The sequence below is a fragment of the Martes martes genome (genome assembly GCF_963455335.1).
Source record: "Martes martes genome assembly, contig: scaffold_252, whole genome shotgun sequence".
Classification (NCBI taxonomy): domain Eukaryota; kingdom Metazoa; phylum Chordata; class Mammalia; order Carnivora; family Mustelidae; genus Martes; species Martes martes.
In genome coordinates, this window is record NW_027666260.1 from 19,412 (window position 1) to 42,419 (window position 23,008).

The 23,008-nt window shown below is 34.7% G+C and overlaps 1 pseudogene across 1 annotated transcript; it reads left to right on the forward strand.

The window, feature by feature from the left end:
• Positions 1 to 200: 200 nt before the first annotated feature.
• On the forward strand, positions 201 to 1,419 carry LOC308338106 (glyceraldehyde-3-phosphate dehydrogenase-like; annotated as a pseudogene). Its single transcript has 2 exons — positions 201 to 442; positions 653 to 1,419. The product of its transcript is annotated as a glyceraldehyde-3-phosphate dehydrogenase-like (transcript).
• Positions 1,420 to 23,008: the final 21,589 nt, after the last annotated feature.

A 23,008-nucleotide genomic window follows, 5' to 3' on the forward strand; every position in this document is an offset into this window, starting at 1 on the left:
AACTTTGGGAAGCAGTATGACCTCTCTGGGTTCTATCTAGACAGTGGAGATGACAATGATGATAATAACAAGAAGTATAACACTGACCTCATTTTGTAATTATGAGAATTAAACAATTTTACTTATGTGAAGAACTTCAGGCTCTCTGCTCCTCCCCATTTGGCAGACAGCTGCATCCTCTCATGCAGTGCCAGAGACACATGGTGAAGGTCAGAGTAAATGAATTGAGCCATCTTGGGCACCTGGTCACCAGGGCTGCTTTTATCTCTGGCAAAGTGGATATTGTGGTCATTAACGACCCCTTCATTAACCTCAACTACATGGTCTACATGTTCCAGTATGATTCCACCACAGTAAAGTTGACAGCACAAACAGCACAGTTAAGACTAAGAATGGGAAATCTGTTATCAAGAGAAAGCCACCTCCATCTTCTGGGAGCAAGAATCCCGCCAACAGGGGCACCTGCGTGGCTCAGTGGTTTAAGCTTCTGCCTTCAGCTCAGGTCATGATCTCGGAGTCCTGGGATTGAGCCCTGCATCAGGCTCTCTGCCCAGCGGGGAGCCTGCTTCCCTCTCTCTCTCTGCCTGCCTACTTGTGATCTCTCTCTCTCTGTCAAATAAATAAATAAAATCTTAAAAAAAAAAAAAAAAAGAAACCCGCCAACATCAAATGGAGTGAGGCTGGTGTTGAGTATGTTGTAGAGTCCACTGGGGTCTTACACCATTGAGAAGGTGGAGGCTCACTTGAAGGGTGGGGCCAAGAGGGTCATCATCTCTGCCCTTTCTGCTGATGCCATATTAGTGATAGGCATGAACCACTAGAAGTACGACAACTCCCTGAAGGTTGTCAGCAATGCCTCCTGCACCACCAACTGCTTGGCCTCTCTGGCCAAGGTCATACATGACAACTTCAGCATTGTGGGGGGACTCATGACCACAGTCCAGGACATCACTGCCACCCAGAAGGCCATGGACAGCCCCTCTGGGAAGCTGTGGAGTGGTGGCCAAGAGGCTGCCAGGACATTATCCCTGCTTCTATTGGCACTGCCAAGGCTATAGGCAAGGTCATCCCTGAGCTGAATAAGAAGTTCATTGGCATGGTCTTCCAAGTCCCCACCTCCAATATGTCAGATGTGTATCTGACCTGCTGCCTGGAGAAAGCTGCAAAATATGATGACATCAAGAGGGTAGTGAAACAGGCATCAGAGGTCACCCTCAAAGGCATCCTGGGCTACACTGAGGACCAGGTTGTCTCCTATGACTTTCACAGTGACACCCATTCTCCACCTTCAATGCTGGGGCTGGAATTGCTCTCAATGACCAATTTGTCAAGCTCATTTCCTGGTATGACAATGAATTTGGCTACAGTAACCAGGTGGTAGACCTTATGGTCTGTATGGCCTCCATAAGCTTACTCTAAAGCTTACTCCAAGGAGTAAGAGGCCCCTGCCTTGCTTCAGCAAGGGCAGGAGGAAGAGAGAGGCTCTCAGCTGCCAGGAGTCCTTGCCCCAACTCATCCCCTAATACACTGAGAATCTCATGACTTCTGCACGTTTCCATCCCAGACCACTTGAAGAAGGAGAGGGGCTTGGGGAGCCCCAGCTTGTCATGTGTCATCAATAATGTATACTATACCCCTAAAAAAAAAAAAAAAAAAAAAAAAACTTCAAACAGTACTTAAACATAATGAGTGCTCAAAAAACATCATGTACTATTAGTTATTAAAGTCTTCATATTTATAGTGCCTTAACATGATCACTGAACTATCTGTAATACTCAGTTCCCTCTCACTACTATATTTTTTCTCCTTTTCTTCCTTTTTTCCTCATTTCTTCTGACCATAGATGGCAAATAATAATTGCAGAATATTTAGAAATAAAGAAAATACATGATGTCTTTCCGTCTAAGTTCATGCACTATAAATATTTTGGAATGTGTTTTCTCAGTCCCCACTAGATATACATATATACATTGTTACCATATTATATATACAATTCTAGGTCTTACTTTATTCACAAAATGTTAAAAAAATTTTAAATCTCTTCATTGCAAAAATGGTTTAAGCTATAAACATATAATAGGTTTTAATGGTTTAAGCTATGAATTTATACTAGGTTATTCAATCTTTCTATTGTGAATCAGTTAATTTATGTCTATTTCTTTTTCTTTTTCTTCTTCTTTTTTTAAATCATGATAGCTAATGCTATGATTGATTCACTCACCAAGTTAGAATCTTTTCTGACTAGATGATTAAGTAGGGAACAAAAAGGACAAAAGCCCTACCTTCATGAAACTAATGTTCTAGCTGAGGAAGGAGCAGTACACAGATGGCCTCTCTATACATACAAAGGAATGGCATGTGCTAGAAATAACATTAAGTTTGGGGTGCCTGGGTGTCTCAGTCGTTAAGCATCTGCCTTCTGCTTGGGTCCTGAGATGGAAGCCCCTATCAGGCTCCCTGCCCAGCGGGAGGCCTCCTTCTCCCTCTCCTACTCCCCCTGCTTGTGTTCCCTGTCTTGCTGTGTCTCTCTGTGTCAAATAAATAAATAAAATCTTAAAAAAAAAAAAAGAACATTAAGACATGGGTATACATGGTAATGGGGAGGCTCTCTTTTAGAAAAGTTGAATTTGGAAAACCTCTCTGAGGAAAAGATATTTGAGCAAACACCCGAATGGAATGATTAAGTCATAAAAATTATGGTGTGTAAAACTTCTTATTGCAAGACTTTTTAACTATTCATTGTTCTGTACGTGGAAGAAAATCAATAAATGTAAGACATGTACATAATTTCGTGTTATATCCTAAAGTCACTCCCTACGAAGTACTTAGCATAAAAAATCTAACATTGGGACGCCTGGGTGGCTCAGTGGGTTAAGCCGCTGCCTTGGGCTCAGGTCATGATCCCGGGGTCCTGGGATCGAGTCCCGCATCGGGTTCTCCGCTCCACAGGGAGCCTGCTTCCCCCTCTCTCTGCCTGCCTCTCTGCCTACTTGTGACCTCTGTCTGTCAGATAAATAAATAAAATATTTTTAAAAAATCTAACATTATACTTCATTAACAATAGAAATATAAACATGCTCAACTCAGTGGTTCCCATATGAGAGGTTCAAGGTATGGCTCAGAGAGTTCCATGAGTACTCAGGCCAATTTCCTTCTCTGGTAGGTCAGAGGTCATAGATCTGAAAAACAACTTCATATTTGCCAGCAAATTCTCCCCATGTCTATAAAAGAAAATGTAATCAAATCCATGGATATGATTTGAACAGGTTCATCTCTTTGGGCTCAAGTTTATTGGCAGCAGCATACATACCTATCTTTATACTTAAAAAACAATCCAAAATCTCCTGTGGAATCCCAGTGGGCAGAAACCTGTTATATTCAGCAACATGTAACCTGCAAAGAGTTCCTGACAGTCAGAGTGCATAATGGAGATTGCCTTTGCTTAGAACTTTACATAATCGCTTACAGTCAGCCTTCCTGGAAAAATCCCCACGTTCAGCCCTCCAGTCCTTTGATTATAATGCAATAGGACAAATGTCAGGAAATACATTCCCATAAAGTGAAATAAATTTTGTTCTTTAACCCAGAAATGACTATAAACATTACCCTCATGGAAATTTCTCTCATATGCATATTTTCAGCTTCTGCAAGGAGAACACTGAATGACAATTAGGTAGTGGTGTTTTAATTGAGGACAAGATTAAACCTTACTTATCAGATTTTCACATAGTGCAAGCTGATCATTTTGGTCTGTATGCTATAGTCAAAACATGACACAATGACCTCAAAGCATTCGAGAATTGTTTCATTTTCTTTGACTAAAAATTAAATGGATTTTAGTAAGTTATCTCAAGAAAGAATTATACAGTATTTATCCTTTTGTAGTATGCTTATGTATTTAGAAATAGAATTTTTCCTTTATTTTTCCTTTTGTAATATAACACTGTAGGTTTCTACCACACATGGGAAGTTGCAGAGTTTAAAAAACCTAAACAAACACTTATGTATAAGTCCAAGCCTCATTAGATTCAAGAATAGGAAATAGTGATTAAGAAAGGGAAGAAAAACAACGAGATAAGAATGGACTTAGAAACTCTAGAGGAGAATTATGTTAACATCAGGCATATAAGGGTCAGAAGTACCATGAGAGGAGAAAGCAAAGTAGAAAAAGAGACCTAAATTGTGGATAGAAATTAAGAGGCAAGAAGGAAAGGAAGAGAAAATAAATGTCAGTAGGGAGGATTATGTCAGACCTCAAATAAGTTAAAAAAAAAAAAGAAAGAAAGAAAGGGCAGAGATGGGAAATAAAAGATGTAGCGAAGAGGCAAAGGACCCAAAGTCAGGGTTCTTTTGACTGAAAATTACACAATCTTGCTACAACTATGTTGCAATTAAGAAGAAAATATTTCAAGGATGCATAAGTTTCTCAGAGAGCCCAAGACATAAAAGTTCTACCAGATCTTTCCAAGGACTAGCACCAGAAACCAGAAAGCTGACAGTGTCAAGGGTTCTTCTTCTTCTACCCTTCCCACTGGCTTCTGGTTGGAAATTAGATTTTTCTAATGTCTGCCTTTCATTGCTAGTTTTTTACCTACTTAGTACAATCAACACCAAAGAGTGCTAGGATTTCTGAATTTTAATCCCAAATTATCAAAGAAGATCATTCAATCCAGTCAGATCAAGGATCTACCTGTGGTATAACTGTTTCAGTCATCCTTCAGGAAGGAGTGATAATTAAATTGAGATGAGTTAGTCTTCCACCTGTGGGAAGGAAGGAGTATTCCACTCAGGGAAGGAAGTCATGGAATAGGTAGGAAAGTTCAAAGATAGCAACTTCTTACAACTAAAGAGGATAAATTAAAGGAGTAATGGGAGAAGAATCCCTGCAGTCAGTAAAGTAATGGAGTTTTGAAGAAAAACAAATAGGAGAGAATAGGAGAGACAGAATATGTTAAAAAGGAATCAACCCAATCATAACCACAGTGCTTCCCACTGACATCTATGTTTGTGAAAACAACCTAACACCACAGAAATTGATTTTTAGCTCTACTTTTTTAGGAAGAATTCCATTTTTGATACTGTGGAAGAAAAGTAATTCACATAACTTAATCTTCCACAACTGACATATTGAGGGCAAGCACTGATTTTTTTTCTGATGGTGGTGAGAAAATTAACAGGAGATCTACCCTCTTAAGAGATGTTTACATATAAAATACAGTATGATTAGCTGTAAGCAAAATGTTGTATAGCAGTTCTCTAGAACTTACTTGTCTTGAATAACAAACTAGATACCCCTTGATTAACAACTCCCCAGTTATCCCTCCACAAGAATGTCCCTGGAGACATTCTTGCCTCTGCTTCTATGAATTTGACTATTTTAGATACCTGGTAGAAGTGGAATCAGTGTTAGTCTTTTTTGTGACTGGCTTATTTCACTTAGCATAATATCTTCAATTTTCATCCATGTTGTCACATATTTCAGGATTTCTTTTTTAAGGTGGGATGATAATTCATTGTGGGTATATATCACATTGTTTTTATCTATTCCTCTGTTGATGGACATTTAGGTTGTTTCCACATTTTGGCTATTATAAATGGTACTGCAGTGAACATGGGAGTGCTAATATATCTTCAAGATCCTAATTTCAATTTTTTTAGTTAAATATTCAGAAGTGGGATTACTGAATCATATGATGGTTGTATTTTTAGTTTTTAAGGAACTTTCATACTGGCTTCCATAGAAGCTGCGCCATTTTGAATTCTCAGCAACAGTGTAGGAGGATTCCAATTTCTCCATATCCTCACCAATACTTTTTGGTCTCAGTCTCTGTCTTTGATAATAGGCATCCCAACATTGTGATATCCCATTGTGGTTTTAATTTGTAGTTCCTAGATAGTGATGATGAGCATCTTTTCATACATTTGTTGGTTGTTTACATATCTTCTTTGAAGAAATGTCTAGTCAAGTCCTTAGTCTTCTTAAAAAATTGGATTATTGGAGGGAGTGTTTTGTTATTGAGTTATAGAAATTCATTATGTATTTTAGATGTTAATCCTTTACTAGATACCTAGTCTATATCAAATGTTTGTCCCATTCCATAGATTGCTGTTTGGTTTAGTTGATTGTTTTCATTGCTTTGCAGAAGCCTAGTTTGATGTAGCCTCACTTGTTTATTTTTGTATTTGTTGCCTATAATTTTGGTGACATAGCAAAAAAAAAAAAATATATTACCAAGACCAACGTCAATCTTTTTTTCTGATTTTTTCTAGGAGTTCTACAATTTCAGGTCTTACATTTAAGTCTTAATTCATTTTGAGTTGACTTATGTGTATGGTATAAGGTATGGCTCCAATTTTATTCTTTTGCATGTGGCTGTCTAGTTTTCCCAACCCCATTTATTGAAGAGACCAACTTTTCTCTCTTTTTGTCTTTTTGGCACCATATATGTGTGGATTTATTTCTAGGATCTCTATTATGTTCCATTGGTCTGTATATATGTTCTTTTGTCAGTACCATCGTGTTTGACTGCTGTAGCTTTGTCATATAATTTGAAATCAGAAAGTGCGATGCCTCCAGCTGTGTTCTTTTTTCTGAGGTTTGATTTGGACAGTCGGATTCCTTTGTAGCTTCATATGAATTTAAAATTGCCTTTTCTATTTCTGTAAAAAATCTCATCAGGATTTTGTTATTGCATTGAATCTATAGATCATTTTGATTAGTATGGACATTTTCACAGAATTAAGTCTTCCAAATCATCAACATGGGTGTCTTTCCATTTGTTTGTATTTTCTTTAATTTCTTTTGTCAGCATTTCATAGTTTTCAGTGTACAAGTCTTTTACCTTCTTAGTTAAGTCTATTTCTCAGTATTTTTAAAATTTTTGATGGTAATGTAAAATATTGTGTCTTTCTGATTTATTTTTCAGATTGTTGTTAGTGTGTGGAAACCCAACTGATTTTTTTAAATTATTTTTTTAATTTTTTATAAACATATAATATATTTTTATCCCCAGAGGTACAGGTCTATGAATTGCCAGGTCTGCACATTACACAGCACTCACCATAGCACATACCCTCCCCAGTGTCCATAACCCCACCCAACTGATTTTTTTTTTTTATGTGATTTTTTATCCTGCAACTTTACTGAATGTATTTATTAGTTTTAACAGTTGGGTTCGTTGTTGCTGTTGCTGTTGTTGTTGTTGTTTGAAAAGTCTTTAGGGTTTTCTATCTATAAGATTATGTCATCTGCAAACAGGCAGTTTTACTTAGTTCTTTCTGATTTGGATGATTTTATTTCCTCTTCTGGTACAGTGTTGAATACAAGTGGCTAAAATAGGCACACTTGCCTTGTGCCTGATCTTAGAGGGGGAAAAAATTAAGTTTTCAGCATTGAGTATGACATTGACTCTTGCTTTTTCATATCTGGGCTTTATTATATTAAGGTAATTTCCTTCTGTTCCTAGTCTCTCAAGAGTATTCATGATGAAAGTGTGCCGGATTTTATAAAATACTTTTTCTTCATCTATCACCAATATCATATGACTTTCATTCTTCTATTAAAATTTATACTTACATGTTGAACTACCCTTGCATCCCAGGAATAAATCCCACTTGGTCATGGTTTATGAAACTTTTAACATGCTATTGAACTGAGTTTGCTACAATTTTGTTAAAGACTTTTGCATCTATATTTATTGGAGATATTGACTTATAGCTTTTATTTCTTGCAGTGTCCTTATCTTTCTTTGATATCAAGATAAGGCTGGCCTCAAATATGAGTTTGGAAGTGTGCATCCTTCTTCAGTTTTTTGGAAGTGTTTGAGAAAGATAACCATTAATTCTTCTTTAAATGGTAAAATACACCAGTTAACTCATCTGATCCTGGGCTTTTCTTATCGGGAAGTTTCTGATAACTGATTCAATCTCTTTATTACTTATAGGCCTATTTCTACTTCATGATTGAGTCTTCATAAGTTGTATTTTTCTAGGTATTTATCCATTTCTTCTCATTTTTCTAATTGTCTGTCATATAATTATTCACAGTAGTCTCTTACCCTTTTTATTTCTGTGACATCAGCTCTAATGTCTCCTCTTTCATGTATAATTATTGAGTCATCTTTTTTCCTTAGATAATCTAGTTTGTCAGTTTTTTTAAAAAATCAACTCTTTTATTGATTTTTTTCTATTTTGTTTCTATTTTCTACTTTCTTATTTCTGCTCTAATCTTTATTAATTCTTTCCTTCTGCTAATTTTGGCCTTAGTTTTATCCTCTTTTTTTCTAGTTCTCCGAGGTATGAATTTAGGTTGTTTATGTAAAATCTTTGTTCTTATGTCATTTTTCCTTTTTTTTTTTTAAAGATTTTATTTATTTGACAGAGATCACAAGCAGACAGAGAGGCAGGCAGAGAGAGAGAGGAAGGGAAGCAGGCTCCCCGCTGAGCAGAAAGCCCAACGTGGAACTCGATCCCAAGACCCTGAGATCATGACCTGAGCCGAAGGCAGAGGCTTTAACCCACTGAGCCACCCAGGTGCCCCCATTTTTGCTTTTTTTAATGTTTAGTACTAAAAAATCCTCTTAGTGCTATTTTGCTGCATCTCATAAGTTTTGATAGGTTATGTTTTTATTTCCATTTTCTCAAAATATTTTCTAATTTCTCTTTGATTTCTTCTGTGACCCATTGGTTCAAAATACTTTATTTTCAAATTTTTGTATTTTCCATTTTCCTTCTGATTTGATTTCTAGTTTCATTCCATTGTGTTTGGACAAGCTACTTGTGTATGATTGAAATTTTTAAAAAATTTGATAAGACTTGTTTTCTGAGAAACATGGAATCAATCTATCCTGGAGAATATTCCATATGTGTTTAAGATTATTATTCTGCTGTTTATTTTGTATATGTCTGTTAAGTCCATTTGGTCAATAGTGTTCAAGTCTGCTGTTTCGCTGTTGATGTTCTATTTGTTTGTTCTATCCATTATTGATTATCCTACTATTACTATATTGCTGCCTATTTCTCCCTTCGATTCAATCAGTGTTTTCAGTCTATATGTTTTCTTTATATATTTAGGTGTTCTGATAGTGGGTGCATACATATTTATAATTGCTATATCTCTCTGTTGAATTGACTTATCATTATTTAATATGCTTCTTTGTCTCTTGTGACAATTTTTTACTTAAGTCTATTTTGTGTGATACAAGTATAGCCACTCCTGCTTTCTTTTGTTCACTATTTTCATAGAAGGTTGTTTTCTATGCTTTCATTCTCAGCTTATGTGTGTCCATGAGTCTAAAGTGAGACTCTTGTAGCCAGCATATAGTTGGATTTTTTTAATCCATTCAGCCACTTTTGATTGTCTTTTGATTGGACAGTTTAATCCATTTACATTTAAGATAATTAATGATAGGAAAGTAAATTGATTTAACATCAGTTTTGTTAATTGTTCTGTTTGTCTTGTGATTCATTTGTCACTCTATTCCTCTTGCTGTCTTCCCTGTTTCATTGATTTTTATATTGATATGGTTTCTTTCTGTTTTCTTTTTCCATTGTGTTACTTCTATAGATATTTTATTTGTGGTAACCATGGAACTCACATAAAATAAAGCAATCTGTTGTAAACTGAAATCTAGTAGTAAAATCCTACACTTTCATTTCTTTACTCCGCATGTACCTTGTTACTTATGTTGTAATTTACACCTGTTTTTAGTTTGTATCCATTAACATATTTTTAGATATAATTATTTTAATACTTTTGTCTTTTAGCTTTTATATTAGAATTAAGTGATTTACCTACTTCCATTTTAGTAATGTGAGTTTATACTTAGTTATCATGTTGCTACTTAGCTTTTTTATTTCAATTTGAAGAGCTCTCTATGGCAACTCTTGCAAGATAGACCAAGAAGAGATTAACTCCCTCAGCTTTTGTTTATATGATAAAGTTGTTCTTGCTCCTTCATTTTTAATGGACAAATTTGTCTAGAGTATTTTTGCTTGACTTTTTTTTTTCTTTATCACTTTGAGTAAATAGTTCCACTCCCTTTAGGCCTAAAAGATTTCTATTTTAAAAAATCTGTGTACAGACTTATAGGGAATCCCTTGTGCATGATAGTCTTAATTTCCTTGCTGCTATCAAAATTCTCTCATTGTCTTTGACTTTTGACAAGTTGAATATAATTTGAGTCATTATGGATTACTTTGGATTCACTTTACTTGAGATCCTTCAGGATTTCCTGGATCTACATGTCCATTTTATTTCCCAGGTTTAGAAAGTTTTCAATCATTATTTCTTTGAATAAGCTTTGCTTCTTTATTCTTCTTTATTCTTCTGTGACTCATGTAAAACATATATTGGTCTTCTTATTGATATCCCATAAGTACTTTCAACTTTCTTACTTTTTTTCCTTTTTGCTCCTCTAAATTAACTTAAAATGTCTTCAAGTTAGCTACTTCTTTCTTTTACTCAGTCTAGTCTGACATTGAACTCCTCTATTCAATTTTCAATCCAGTTATATTCTTTAGCTCCAAAATTAATATTTGGCTCTTTTTAAACATTTTTCTCTTTGTTCAAATTTTCACTTAATTTTCATGCATTATTCTAAACACGTTGAGTGTAATGAGTATTTTGATAATGGTTATTTTTAATTGTCTGTTTGTTAATTCATATATCTCCATTTCATTAGGAATATTTTCTGGATTTTTATCTTGAGTTTTTTTTTTTTTTAATCATGTTTCTCTCTCTCTCTCTCTCTCTCTTTTTTTTTTTTTTTTAATTTGTCTTGACTCTTTGTGTTAGTATCTGTATGTTAGGCAAAAGTGCCACCTTTCTCAGTACTTGTGGATTGGCCCCATACAAGAGATGATGGTCATCAATCCAGCCAGTCAGAGCTTCTGTAGGCCTCTCAAATGTTTGTGTAGGTACAAACCACCACTTTTTTCTTATTACTTACAAGAGACAGAAACTAATCCTTTGTGTGGTAACTGGAAATAACCAGAACATTAAATGCACTAACTCTTTCTTTCCCCAGAAACAAGCTTGGAACTGGAGTTTTTCACTAGTTGTCCTAGTATGTGTGTGGTGGGGGGATGGTGGTGGTGAGTATTTGTGTCATAGTTCAAATAACCTTTATTCTCAGTGGTTCTGACATCTAGAAAATGTCATGTCCCATCAGTGCTCTGATTCATGCAACAGAAAAGCCAATCCTTTGGGCAACCTCTGGAAAAGTTGGAACTTTCAATATACAGTCCAATTCTGTTCCTACCCAAAGAAAAGCTGGGAGCTGTTTTTGTTGTTGTTGTTTTTAACCTGCTCATTCCATGTTGAGCAGGAGGAGGAGCCATGGTCACTGTCCATGCACTAGTTTAATCTATTCCTTGTTCTCTGTTGATCCTCAAGGTCTAACATATGCTGAGTCCCATCAGTACTCCGAACAAGGCAAGACAAAAAATAATCCCTCAGTAAGACCCAGAAAATTTGGAATGTTGAGTGTGTGACCCCACTCTTTCCCTCCCTAGGACAAAGTTAATGGCTAGTTTTTTGTTTGATTGGGTTGGGTTTCTACTTGCTCACTCTGTGCTGAGCCAGAAGGAACTATGGTGAGTGCCCACACACAAGTTCAAACAACCACCTTTGTTCTCTGTATCCATAGGAATCTAATGTAAGCAAGGTCCTGTCAATGCTTCAAGACAAGTAATTAATGCTAATTGCTTGGATGGCACCCAAAAAAGTTAGAATTTTGGATGTGTAGTCCATATCTTTTCTTCCGCAGAGAGAAGCTGGGAGCTGGGTTTTGTTTTTGTTTTTTGTTTTTGTTTTTGTTTTTTCTCCCTATCCACTTGTTGTTTTGAGCTTAAAATGTAGCTGTGGTGAGTTGATGTGTTCAGATTAAATTGCTGTCTTTGTTTTCAATTGTGCCAAGTTTCTAGCATATGTTGATTTTTTTCAACACTGAGACAGGTGAGATAGATGAGATAGGTGAGATAGAAGCTATCCCTTGGGCTGCACCCAAAATACTTGGAATGTTGTCTGTGGTCCAATTCTCTCTCTCTTCAGGGATAAGCTAGGACCTAGAGGTTTCTTCCTAATTATATGGCAATGTATCAAGGGTGGGGATGATGGCAAGAGGATGTGTCCAATTTTTCATCAGTTTTATAGCTGGCTTCATACTTGCCCATACTGCAAAAGCCTTTCACCTCAACTAGTTTCTGGATTTCTCATAATAAGAATTGATCTGTGTATTGCTATTTAATCAATGTGTCCATTGGGGAAAGAAAGTCCAGGGCTTCCTATGCTGCCATCCTACTGATATGTCTTGAGCCTTGTTTTTATGCCAGCTTTTGCAAAATATCAGACACTTAATGCTTGTGGATTAAGGATAGAAAGTAACATACTGTTGAAACCTTTGTGCTATTGATTTATTGAATCATATATTCATTTTTAAAAATGAGTCTCTTGTTTACTAAGCACCTTTTTCCTTAATATGAAAGATTCCCCATAGGAAAGACTGCTCATTCCAGATAAAATGGTCAGCTCGACACACTTAATACACAAATTGCTCCACGCTAGGTTCCTTGAGGAAGTCAAATAAAGAGTGTCCTTCTTTTCTGCCTGGCTTCTGGACAAAATGAGAGGCAGGATAAAGGGCCAGCAGATGCAGAATCAACATATGTCCTTTACTACTGATAAAGGTTAAGAAGGACATAATGGGAAAATCAAAATTGCTTTGTTTACTGGATCCACAAAAAGAGACTGATTTACCAACAGGACAGCTTTACACTGGGTCAACCACTCTTATGAAAGAACCTGCCACCTGAGAGAAATAAAAAGAAAGTGTGATATCTGTGAACACTCCTAGAAGGCAGGAAACAAGAATGGTTTACCCCTATAGCATTCCAAGTTAATGTACACAAGTCTAAATTATAATGAGTGTGATACATTAATACTGAAACCAAAGTATCAATGGATTATTTTTAAAAATAAGAATCAAAAAGTTTTACTAGATTTTTGTCTTAAAGATTTAATTTCATTCATTAATGATGTCACTGATTCCTGCTAGTAATTAATACATTATTACAGTTTTTATTTATTTCTTAATGACAAGGCTTTGGTTATAATTCTCCTATGTTAATTTAGTGGAAGCTAATCCAGTGGCAATCTACTAGATTTTCCCAGTTAAATTAGCATGATGGACTTTTAATAGATCTTTTAATAAACATTATGATCAAGAACATTGTGAGATCAAAATCACTCTCATGACATTTTTGACTTTGTGTAGTAACAGTCCTCAGTCATTGATTCCTATCCTCTGAGTAATAACTCAAAATGCATTATTAATATATTTCTATACTGTTAGCACTGACAAAGTGAACATGGACTAGGCCAAATTTAACAAGATTTTGTTAATACAATATTTAGTTAGTTAATCTAAAGTTTTCATTTCCTGTCATTGTGATTCTCTGACTCTGTGATCTTTCCCAGTAAAATATAAACAGAAGAGATGAGATTTGATTTAGAATTGCAACAGTAATAGATGTACCATCCATTTGCATTTATTTACTTTATGTCCTAGGGTCTATGTTCAGACCACTCACAAAGTCAAATCTTGAGTTTAACTTAACCTAAGTGTAAAACCACATTTCCTCTGGAATCTGAATTCTTAAAATTTTCATGTTCAGTTGGGTGACTCTTTCTCTTTGCTTTGTGAAAACACGCATCTAGATTCCTGGAATTAGTGAAAGCAGGAGAACCTCAGTACCTGAACCTGCTTTTTCTGTCTTAAGAGAAGGCAGCTAAGCTGCATGCTGAGATTCTCCTAGGACATATTTGAAAGAAATTTCTGCAGGTGGTTGAGACTTGTCCTTTATGCAGCTGTGGTAATGGAATGAAAATTGCTTACTCTGGGAACATTGACTCTATCATCCTTAAATTATCTGTGCACTACTTAACTAGTTTACATTGCTGTAGGGCTAGGAAGGCTCAGTTATGTTGCCATCCTGCCATCAGCACTGCCTGTATACACCGAGTATTCAACACAAGCAAAGCAAATCATACTATATTTTTTATTTTAAACTTTTATTACATTTTTACTGCTATGTAATATATTGTGACTAAGAAAAGGTAAAATATATGTGTAAAGACAAAAATGGATTTAGGAAAACTTTTCCTGTAATCTATCATTTAAATATAAACACAGTTAATGTTTTAATTAATAACCATTCAGTATATTTATGTAAGAAGTATATGTGTTTTTCTTTATTTTCCCTCAAACGCTCATGTAATAAGGAATCACGTAACACTAATATATCAAGAACACTCTGGGGTGCCTGGCTGACTCAGTCAGCAGAGCATATAGCTCTTGATCTCGGGGTTGTGAGTTCAAACTCCACATTGAGCCTAGGGCTTACTTAAAAAGCAATGAAATCTCTTCAGGGCAAGCATTAACAGGCCTTTTGAAAGACTGCAGAAAAGCACAGTATTGGCATGCATTGAAAATGAAAACGGAAATTGGCATATGTGTGCTATTTGCTCCATCTTTCCCTGAATCTTACTAAATGCAAAATACCCCATCTCTATAACCCTGTAAAGCTGGAACTTGTAAAGCCAAAGGGTCTGCAATTGTTTAAGTTAAAAATAACTTTTAAATAGCCCAGAAATGGATATTCTAAACTCTGACTTGTGCATAAGAACTTTTTAGCTCTATAGTCAAAGCTTGCACATACATGTGATGCAATACGATTTTGAAAGCACGTCGAAAGTTTAAGGGACTCGGGGTGATTAAGTGATTATAAGAGGAGGGTAAAGGAACAAGATAATAACATTTAAAAAAGAAGAAGAACTTGTAGTTCTTCCTCAGACTTAATTTGTCTAATATTGTGGAGACTGAAGGAATATACTGCTATTTCATCGTGTAGGGCCATTTGTACTATGATGTCCTGAAAATGTGTCAGATTTAACTAGGGGATCAGAGTAATTAGATTCAGTAAATTTCTTATATAGATGTGAAACTGCATGTAGCTCCCTTAAAGAAAAATTTTGGTTCAGCACAATTGAATTAGGATACAATTCCAAGTGTCTCATAACTATTCCCTTGATCTCTTGTAACCATACTAAACAGGGCCATCAAAAGTGATATTCTTGACACTTAAAACATAATGTCATTCTCTTGCCCTACTCTCTCCTTCTGGGCACATGGTATCATCTTCTATTTCTTGTTGATTTTTTTTTTTACTATGGTAAAACATTTACAATATATAACTTAAAATTCACCATCTTAGCCATTTCAAAGTGTACACAGTTCAGTGGTATTTAGTACCTTCACAATGGTGTTCAATAATCCCTACTATATAGTTTCAGAATGATTTCCTCATGCCAAAATGGAACACTGTACATCCTAAGTAGTAACTCTCTGGTCATCTATCTCCTCAGCCCCTGGTAACAATTTATGTGCTTTGTGCCTCTATGGATTAACTATTCTGTTTATTTCATATAAATGGAATCCTATAATCTGTGGCCTTTTGTGTCTGGCTTCTTTCACTTAGCATAACGTTTTCAAGGTTTATCCATGTTGTAGCATGTATCAGTACTTCAGTACTTTTTATGGATAACCACTGATCCATTGTCTGTGTATACCACATTCTGTTTAGCCACTTATCAGTTGAATGATAGATACTTAGTTTGTATCCACACTTTGGCCATTGGGAATAGTGCTGCTATGAATATTTATATACACATTTTTGTTTGAATATCTTCATTCAACTATTCTGAGTGTGTATCTAGGGGTAGAATGGCTGGATCATATGATGACTCTGTGTTTTACTTATTGAGAAACTGCCAAACTCTTTTCCATAGCAGCTGAACCATTTCACATCCCTACCAGCACTGTATGAAGGTTAAAATTTCTATACATCTTGGGGTGTCTGGGTGACTCAGTGGGTTAAAGCCTCTGCCTTCAGCTCAGGTCACGATCCCAGGGTCCTGGGATTAAGCCCCTCATCGGACTCTGCTCAGCAGGGAGCCTGCTTCCCCCCCATCTCTCTGCCTGCCTCTGCCTGTCAAATAAATAAATAAAATCTTTTTAAAAAGTTCCTATATATCCTTAGCAACAATTACTTTGAGCTTTTTTTTTATTATTATAGCTATCCTAGTGGGTGCAAAGTAGTATGTCATGGCGGTTTATATTTCAATCTTCCTAATAACAAATGATATACAGCACTTTGCATGTGCTTTTGGCCATTTTTGTAACTTCTTTGGAAAAATGTTCATTGAATTCTCTTACCCATATTTTAATAGGGTTGTTTGTCTTTCTGTTGTTGGGTTGTACATTTTCTTTTTGTATTTATGTATTCTTAATACTAAACACCCTGATCACACATGATTTGCAAATATTTTCTACAAATTTGTAAGTTGTCTTTGGCTCTCTAGTGTCCTTTGCACAAAAGCTTTAAGTTTTGATAAAGTTTCATTTGTCTGTTACCTTGTGTTAGTCATATTCTTTGTGTCATATCTAAGAAATCGTTGTCATATCCCAGGTCATGGTTTCCCTATTTTATTTTCATAGTTTCAGCTCTTAACTCTAGGTCTTGATCCATTTTGAGTTAATTTTTAAGTATGGTGTGAGGTAAGGGTACAAATCTATTCTTTTGTATGTTGCTATACAGTTGTCTCAGTACCATTTATTGAAAAGACTATTCTTTCCCCCCATAAATGGTCTTGGCACCTTTGTCAAAAATCAGTTGGCCATAGATGCTTGATTTCTGTAATTTCAAGTCTATTTCATTGGTTAATATGTTTATCCTTATGTCAGTGCCATACTTGTCTAATTACTGTACATTTGTAGTTAGTTTTACAAAGAGGAGATGTGAGTCTCCCGTTTTTGTTTTCCTTTTTTGATATTGTTTTGGCCACCCAGAGGATCTTGAAATCCCATATTAATTTTAGGATCAGATTTTCATTTCTGCAAAATGGTCATTGGACTTTAATAGCAATCTCATTGATTAGGTAGATTGCTTAGAGTTATACTGCCATTTTAACAAAATGAAGTCTTCCAGTCCATAAACATGAGACATCTTTCCATTTATTTAAGTCTTTTAAGATTTATTTCATCAGTGTTTTGTGGGTTTTGGTGTACAAGTTTTATACTTTGTTAAAATTATTCCTAAGAATTTTATTCTTTTTAATGTTATTATAAATGGAATTCTTTTCTAAATTTTCTTTTTTGGATGGTTTATTGATAATATATAGAAATGTAAATAATATTTGTGTGTTGATGTTGTATTCTGCAACTTTTTGCCAATTTGTTCATTACTCCAATAGTTGCATTTGTGGATTTTTAAGGTTTTACATATATATAAGATACTGTCATCCAAGAATAAAGGTGATCTTACTTCTATTACAATTTAGATGCCTTTTATTTATCTTTCTTGCCTAAATGTGTAGGCTATAAATTCTAATACAATTTTGAAGTGCAAAAGTGTCTTTTTCCTGATTGTTAAGGAAAAGCTTCAGTTTTTCACCTTTGCTAATTATGTTAGATGTGGGTTACTTATAAATAACCTTTATCTTGTTGAGAAAGTTCCTTTCAGTTTCTAGTTCATTGAATCTTATCATCATGAAATGGTGCTGGATTTTGTGAAATGTTTTTTTTCCCTGAATCATTTGAGATGATCGTATTTTTTTGTCTGTTTGTTTTTGTTGCTTTTTGCCTTTCTTTACTAATGGGGCATGTCATATTGACTTTTATATATTCGACTACTTTTGCATTCCTAGAATAAATTCCACTTGGTCATGGTGTATAATCCTGTAAGTAGGCTACCAGATTCAGTCTGTTAGTATATTGTCCAGGATTTTTGCATTTTTGTTCAGAAAAGATATTGCTCAGTTTTCTTGTGATGTCTGGCTTTTTATGAGACTAACCTCACAGAATATGTGAAGAAAGTGTAACCTAGAGTTAAGGAAGGATTTGAGTTAATTATTCAGTAAAAGTTTGGTAAAATTAACCACTAAAGTAATCTTCTCTTGCACTTTTCTTTTTTGGGAGGTCTTATGGGGACATTTCATGAGGTTTTAATTTGCAGTTTTCTTATCACTAATGATTTATGTACTTTTCATGTACTTATTAGACATTTTTCTTATGTGAAGTATCTGTTATACTCTGTCCCATTTTTAAGTTGTTAGCTGTCTTTTTATTGTTGGGTTGTAAGAATTGTTAATATATCCTAGACACAAATCAGGTATATATTTGTGAATTTTTTTTCACAATATGTGGCTTGCCTATTCAATTTATTATTACTTTAAAAGAAATTTTTAATATTGATGAAGTTTAATTCTTCATTATTTTCCTTTAACAAGTATTAGTTTGTTCTGAGATGCTAGAAACTGTGTTCTGAATTTAAGTCTTTTCTCAGATATATGAATTATTAATGACTTCTCTTAATTTGTGTTCTGCCTTTTCTCTCTTTTAATGATGTCTTTTCATGATCAGAAGTTTTTAATTTGATGAAGTCATCTTTGTCAATCCTTCCATACTGATTAGCATTTTCTGTATTCCATTTAAGAATTCTTTATCTTGGGACACCTGGGTGGCTCAGTCGGTTAAGTGTCTGCCTTCAGCTCAGGTTATGATCCTAACATCCTGGATTGAGTCCTGCATCTGGTTCTCTGCTCAGCAGGGAGCCTACTTCTCCCTCTGCCTGATGTTCCCCACCCTCCTCAACCACCGACAAATAAAAAAAAAGAAAAGAAAAGAATTCTTTATCTCAAGCTCATGAAGATATTCTCCTATACTTTATTCCAGAAGTTTTACTGTTTTTCCTTTCACATTTAGGTCTGTGATATATTTCCATTTATCCAATTAGATAAGAATCCAATTGGTTTAGGATCATTTGTTGAAAATAAATCCTTCCCCTACTGAATTAATGATATGTTTTTGTTACAAATTGGGTCATTTTCTCTCTCTCTATATGAGTGTTTCTGGACTCTACTTTCAGTTCTGTTAAACTGTTCTTGTATCAGTAAGATGAATATTATGAATATGAAACTTTATAGTAAGTTTCATATTGAGTAGTGTAGGACTTTCAACTCTTTTAACTTCTTTGATAATTTCATAGAAAATCTAAAAACTTTAGAGTTGTGTATAAATTTTTAATTAGCTTGCCAATTTATATTAAAATTGGCATTGAATTGTATCTGTAAATCTAAATGGGACAAATTGACACCCTAACAAGATTTATTCCTCCAATATAAGAATATATATTTCCATTTCCATTTATTTAGGTTTCATTAAATTTTTCTCAGCAATGTACAATATTTAATGTAAAGATTATACCCATATTCTTTAGACTTATTTTTAGGTATTTAATAGCTCTTGATGTTATTGTAAATGGTATCATATTAAATCTTTCCTTCCTATTATTTTTATTAACATATAATATATTAGTTGCCTCAGGGGTACAGGTCTGTGAATCATCAGGTTTACACACTTCACAGCACTCACTAAATGTCTCTCTTTTTTTAAGATTTTATTTATTTAGTTGAGATAGCACAGTGATGGTGGGGCTGGGGAGGGGCAGAGAGAGAGGGAGAAGCAGACTTTTCCAGAGAGAGTCTGATGCAGGGTCTCCATCTCAGGGCCCTGGAGATCATGACCTGAGCATAAGGCAGATACTTAACTGACTGAGCCACCCAGGGGCCCCTTAAATGTCACTTCTAACTATTTGTTTCTTATATATAAAATTTTATTTTTGTATATTGGCCATTTAGGTAGAAAACTTGGTAAATTCATTTATTCTAAGACTGTTGGCATATAGAAACATAATTTGCAAATTACATATTGTTTAGTTCATATATATCTCTCACATAGTCTTGTGTCAATGTGTCCAGGTACAAACTGTTTTCTGGAAGCTTCTATGTATGATGTCAAAATAGAATTGGTCCAGAGGTACTTGTGTGACATATGGAAGACAGAAGTAAAGCTGTAGCGGTTTTTCACTGAAGGTTCATATGTTCAGATGTGGTATCAGACAGAATCTGACAGATGTGTAACAGAAATATCCTCAGTTTCTAGTTTGTCCCTGAATCTCTTTATCCCATGTTTAGATTTTTTTTCCCCCCAAGTAACACTCACAGACCCATAACCTGACTGTTGGGTACAGACCTAAAGAAATAAGCAAACAGGCAACAACTTCCCATAAGCTTCATGTGTTAAATTCCTGTTAAACCTTAAGCTTGTAATTATAAAGGATAAACAACTTAAACCTCTAACAACTTTGCAAAGAGCAAATAAACAATTAAAAATATTGTAAGATATTCAGAAGAAATATTTTTAATAAAGGAAGATATAAAATAAATTTCTACTTTATGATGGGTTTCCTGGAAAAGGCTTGAGGTAGTATATAAAGAAATGGTTATTTAAGTTAATTATTTAAGGAAAAACACTATAATTGAACCACAAACAATTTATTTTATATTTAAAATTAAATGTCAACTTCTGGGGATATTAACAATGTAGATTCCTTAATCATTTTTTATTTTAGCACTGTTCAATATGTAGTTTGCAAACAGATAAAATGCCACAAAATTTAAAGTATAAAAAAATTCTGCATGTTAAATTTGAGTTTATGCACATCTATTCTAATTGTGATTAGACAAAAAATCCAGCTCATTTTTTTTGAAAATTCATCTTTTTTTTTTTAAGATTTTATTTATTTATTTGACAGAGAGATCACAAGTAGGCAGAGAGGCAGGCAGAGGGAGAGGGGGAAGCAAGCTCCCCACTGAGCAGCGAGCCTGATGTGGGGCTTGATCCCAGGACCCTGGGACCATGACCTGAGCCGAAGGCAGAGGTTTAACCCACTGAGCCACCCAGGCACCCTGAAAATTCATCATTGTAAATGAAAGTATAAACATATGGATTGTTGAGAAACCCATACATAAGCAGAAAAAGCAAGGTATTTTGAAAAGAATATCACAACTATAAGCAGTAATCGTTGAATAGATGGTACGAAGTTCTTAGTTCTTTTTGCATGAATGTTTACATTAGGCATGCCAAAACGTTCAACCTTACTTTGATAAAAGACCTAAGACAGTTGCATCCTATAGACACATCATTTAAGAAATCAAATCATGGAAATCTCAGTTGTATTTACTTCAGTTTTTACTACAGTCCCTCTCTTAACAGCAAATATCTAATCCACAGCCTTAGGAATAGGCAGCCCAGCAAAGTTAAATTCCTATACTGTTCTTTATTGGCCTATTGCTACCTGGTTTCTGAATTTCTCATTGACCTCCTCCGAATCAGTTCCATGGTCTTCTGATCTGTTAGACATGCTCAGAATCTGCTCTCCATCTGCTCAACACCACAAATGTTAAATTCTTAGTTTAATCTAATACCACTATAAGTCTTTGATCTCTTGGGGAAACCCTTTCTGATCATTGAATTAAAATAGCTACCTTTGCCTAATCGCTCCAAATATCATTCCAAATTTGTTTACTGGCACATCCTGAACCTAGTCGTAGGTGTACTCCATTCTAGATTTGCCTGGCATCAGTGTATGCTTTCCCACTGCAAATGCAGTCAATACAGAGAGAGAATGGGTAAAGAAATGAATATAGCATCAGTAGAACCAGGTTACACTCCCCGTTACCCTTAATTGCTCTGTAATTAGCAGACCTTTTAAACATTCTGACCCTCATCATCCTTTGTTAAGTGGAAACAATAGAATGACATTAGATGGCTATGAGATTAAAATGATATGGATAAAAATACTACAGAAAAACAAAGTATTACCATTGTAAGATATGCTGATTTTGAAAATATCTTTGTAATATTCTGAGATAGGACTGATTTTTTTTTCCTTTAGTAATAATATTAAAAGTGGTCATTAGGAACACTCAGTATGGGATTATTATTACTAAACTTTGAGGTATAATAGATTATATCAGATTTTGTGAATTCCCTAGAGGAATATTTGGACAGTATTTACATTTAAAATATATGTGTGTGTATGTACATACATATTGTGGTGTATGTATATATATATACGTACATGTATATATGTATATTTCCAAACAATTGCCTCACAAATTTTTATTGATTGATTGATTTTCAGTAAGTGTATCTCTTCTTGGTATTCTTTATATAAAATTAAGATCTAAGAAACTTTTTAAGCAGGGTTAAAGTTGTTGAGATTCTTGCTTCTTTCCATGTTAAAAATTTTATACTAGAATAATAGTACAAATGACAAGATTTTTTTCTTTTTTATTCCCCTGTATGAATCCAATCACAAATAACTATTTCCATGTCTTTAAGTAAGTGATTTAATCTCTCTGGACAAACTTTTTTCACATAAGATGAAAGAAACAGTTGGAATATAATTTTCTGTATGTTCATTTAATAGAAATCCTCCCTCCGATTTCAAAGGGTATTAATATAATTTTAATATTGTTCTTGCTCTTTTAACAAACTTGTTTTCACCACAGTATATTCCTTATATAATAGAGTATTTGAAAAAAAATATCACTTGTTTTCTAAGGCCTTTAGCTAACATTAGCTCAAAGTACTTTTATTTTGCCCTTGAGATAGATTCACCTAAATAATACTTTCCTTGCTAACCTCAATAGCCTGACACGGTATATTACTTTTTGAGTCACTGTCCTCCTTTTCATTTCCAGTATTTTCTTAGTCATAACTTTAAGAAAAGACTTTTGTAAAGCCACATCGAATATTGCTAGCTCTTTATTTTCTTTTCTTTGGGAATTGTGAAGTATTATCGTTCAATTATGGGGTTCTTACTCTCTGTCCCAGAGAACTGACTCCCATCTGTATTCATTTTTTTCCCCTCGTTCAATTCTGGATTTTCTTTATTCAACATTGTGGGTATCCAGTTTAAAAATCCATGTGGTTAATTTCTCTTTATTTAATTTTGATACAGAGAGCCCTGATTTTTTTGCCTACCAGTTAGCTATAAAATTATTAGCAGTACTGTCAGGCCAAATGATCTTGAGAAAAAGGAG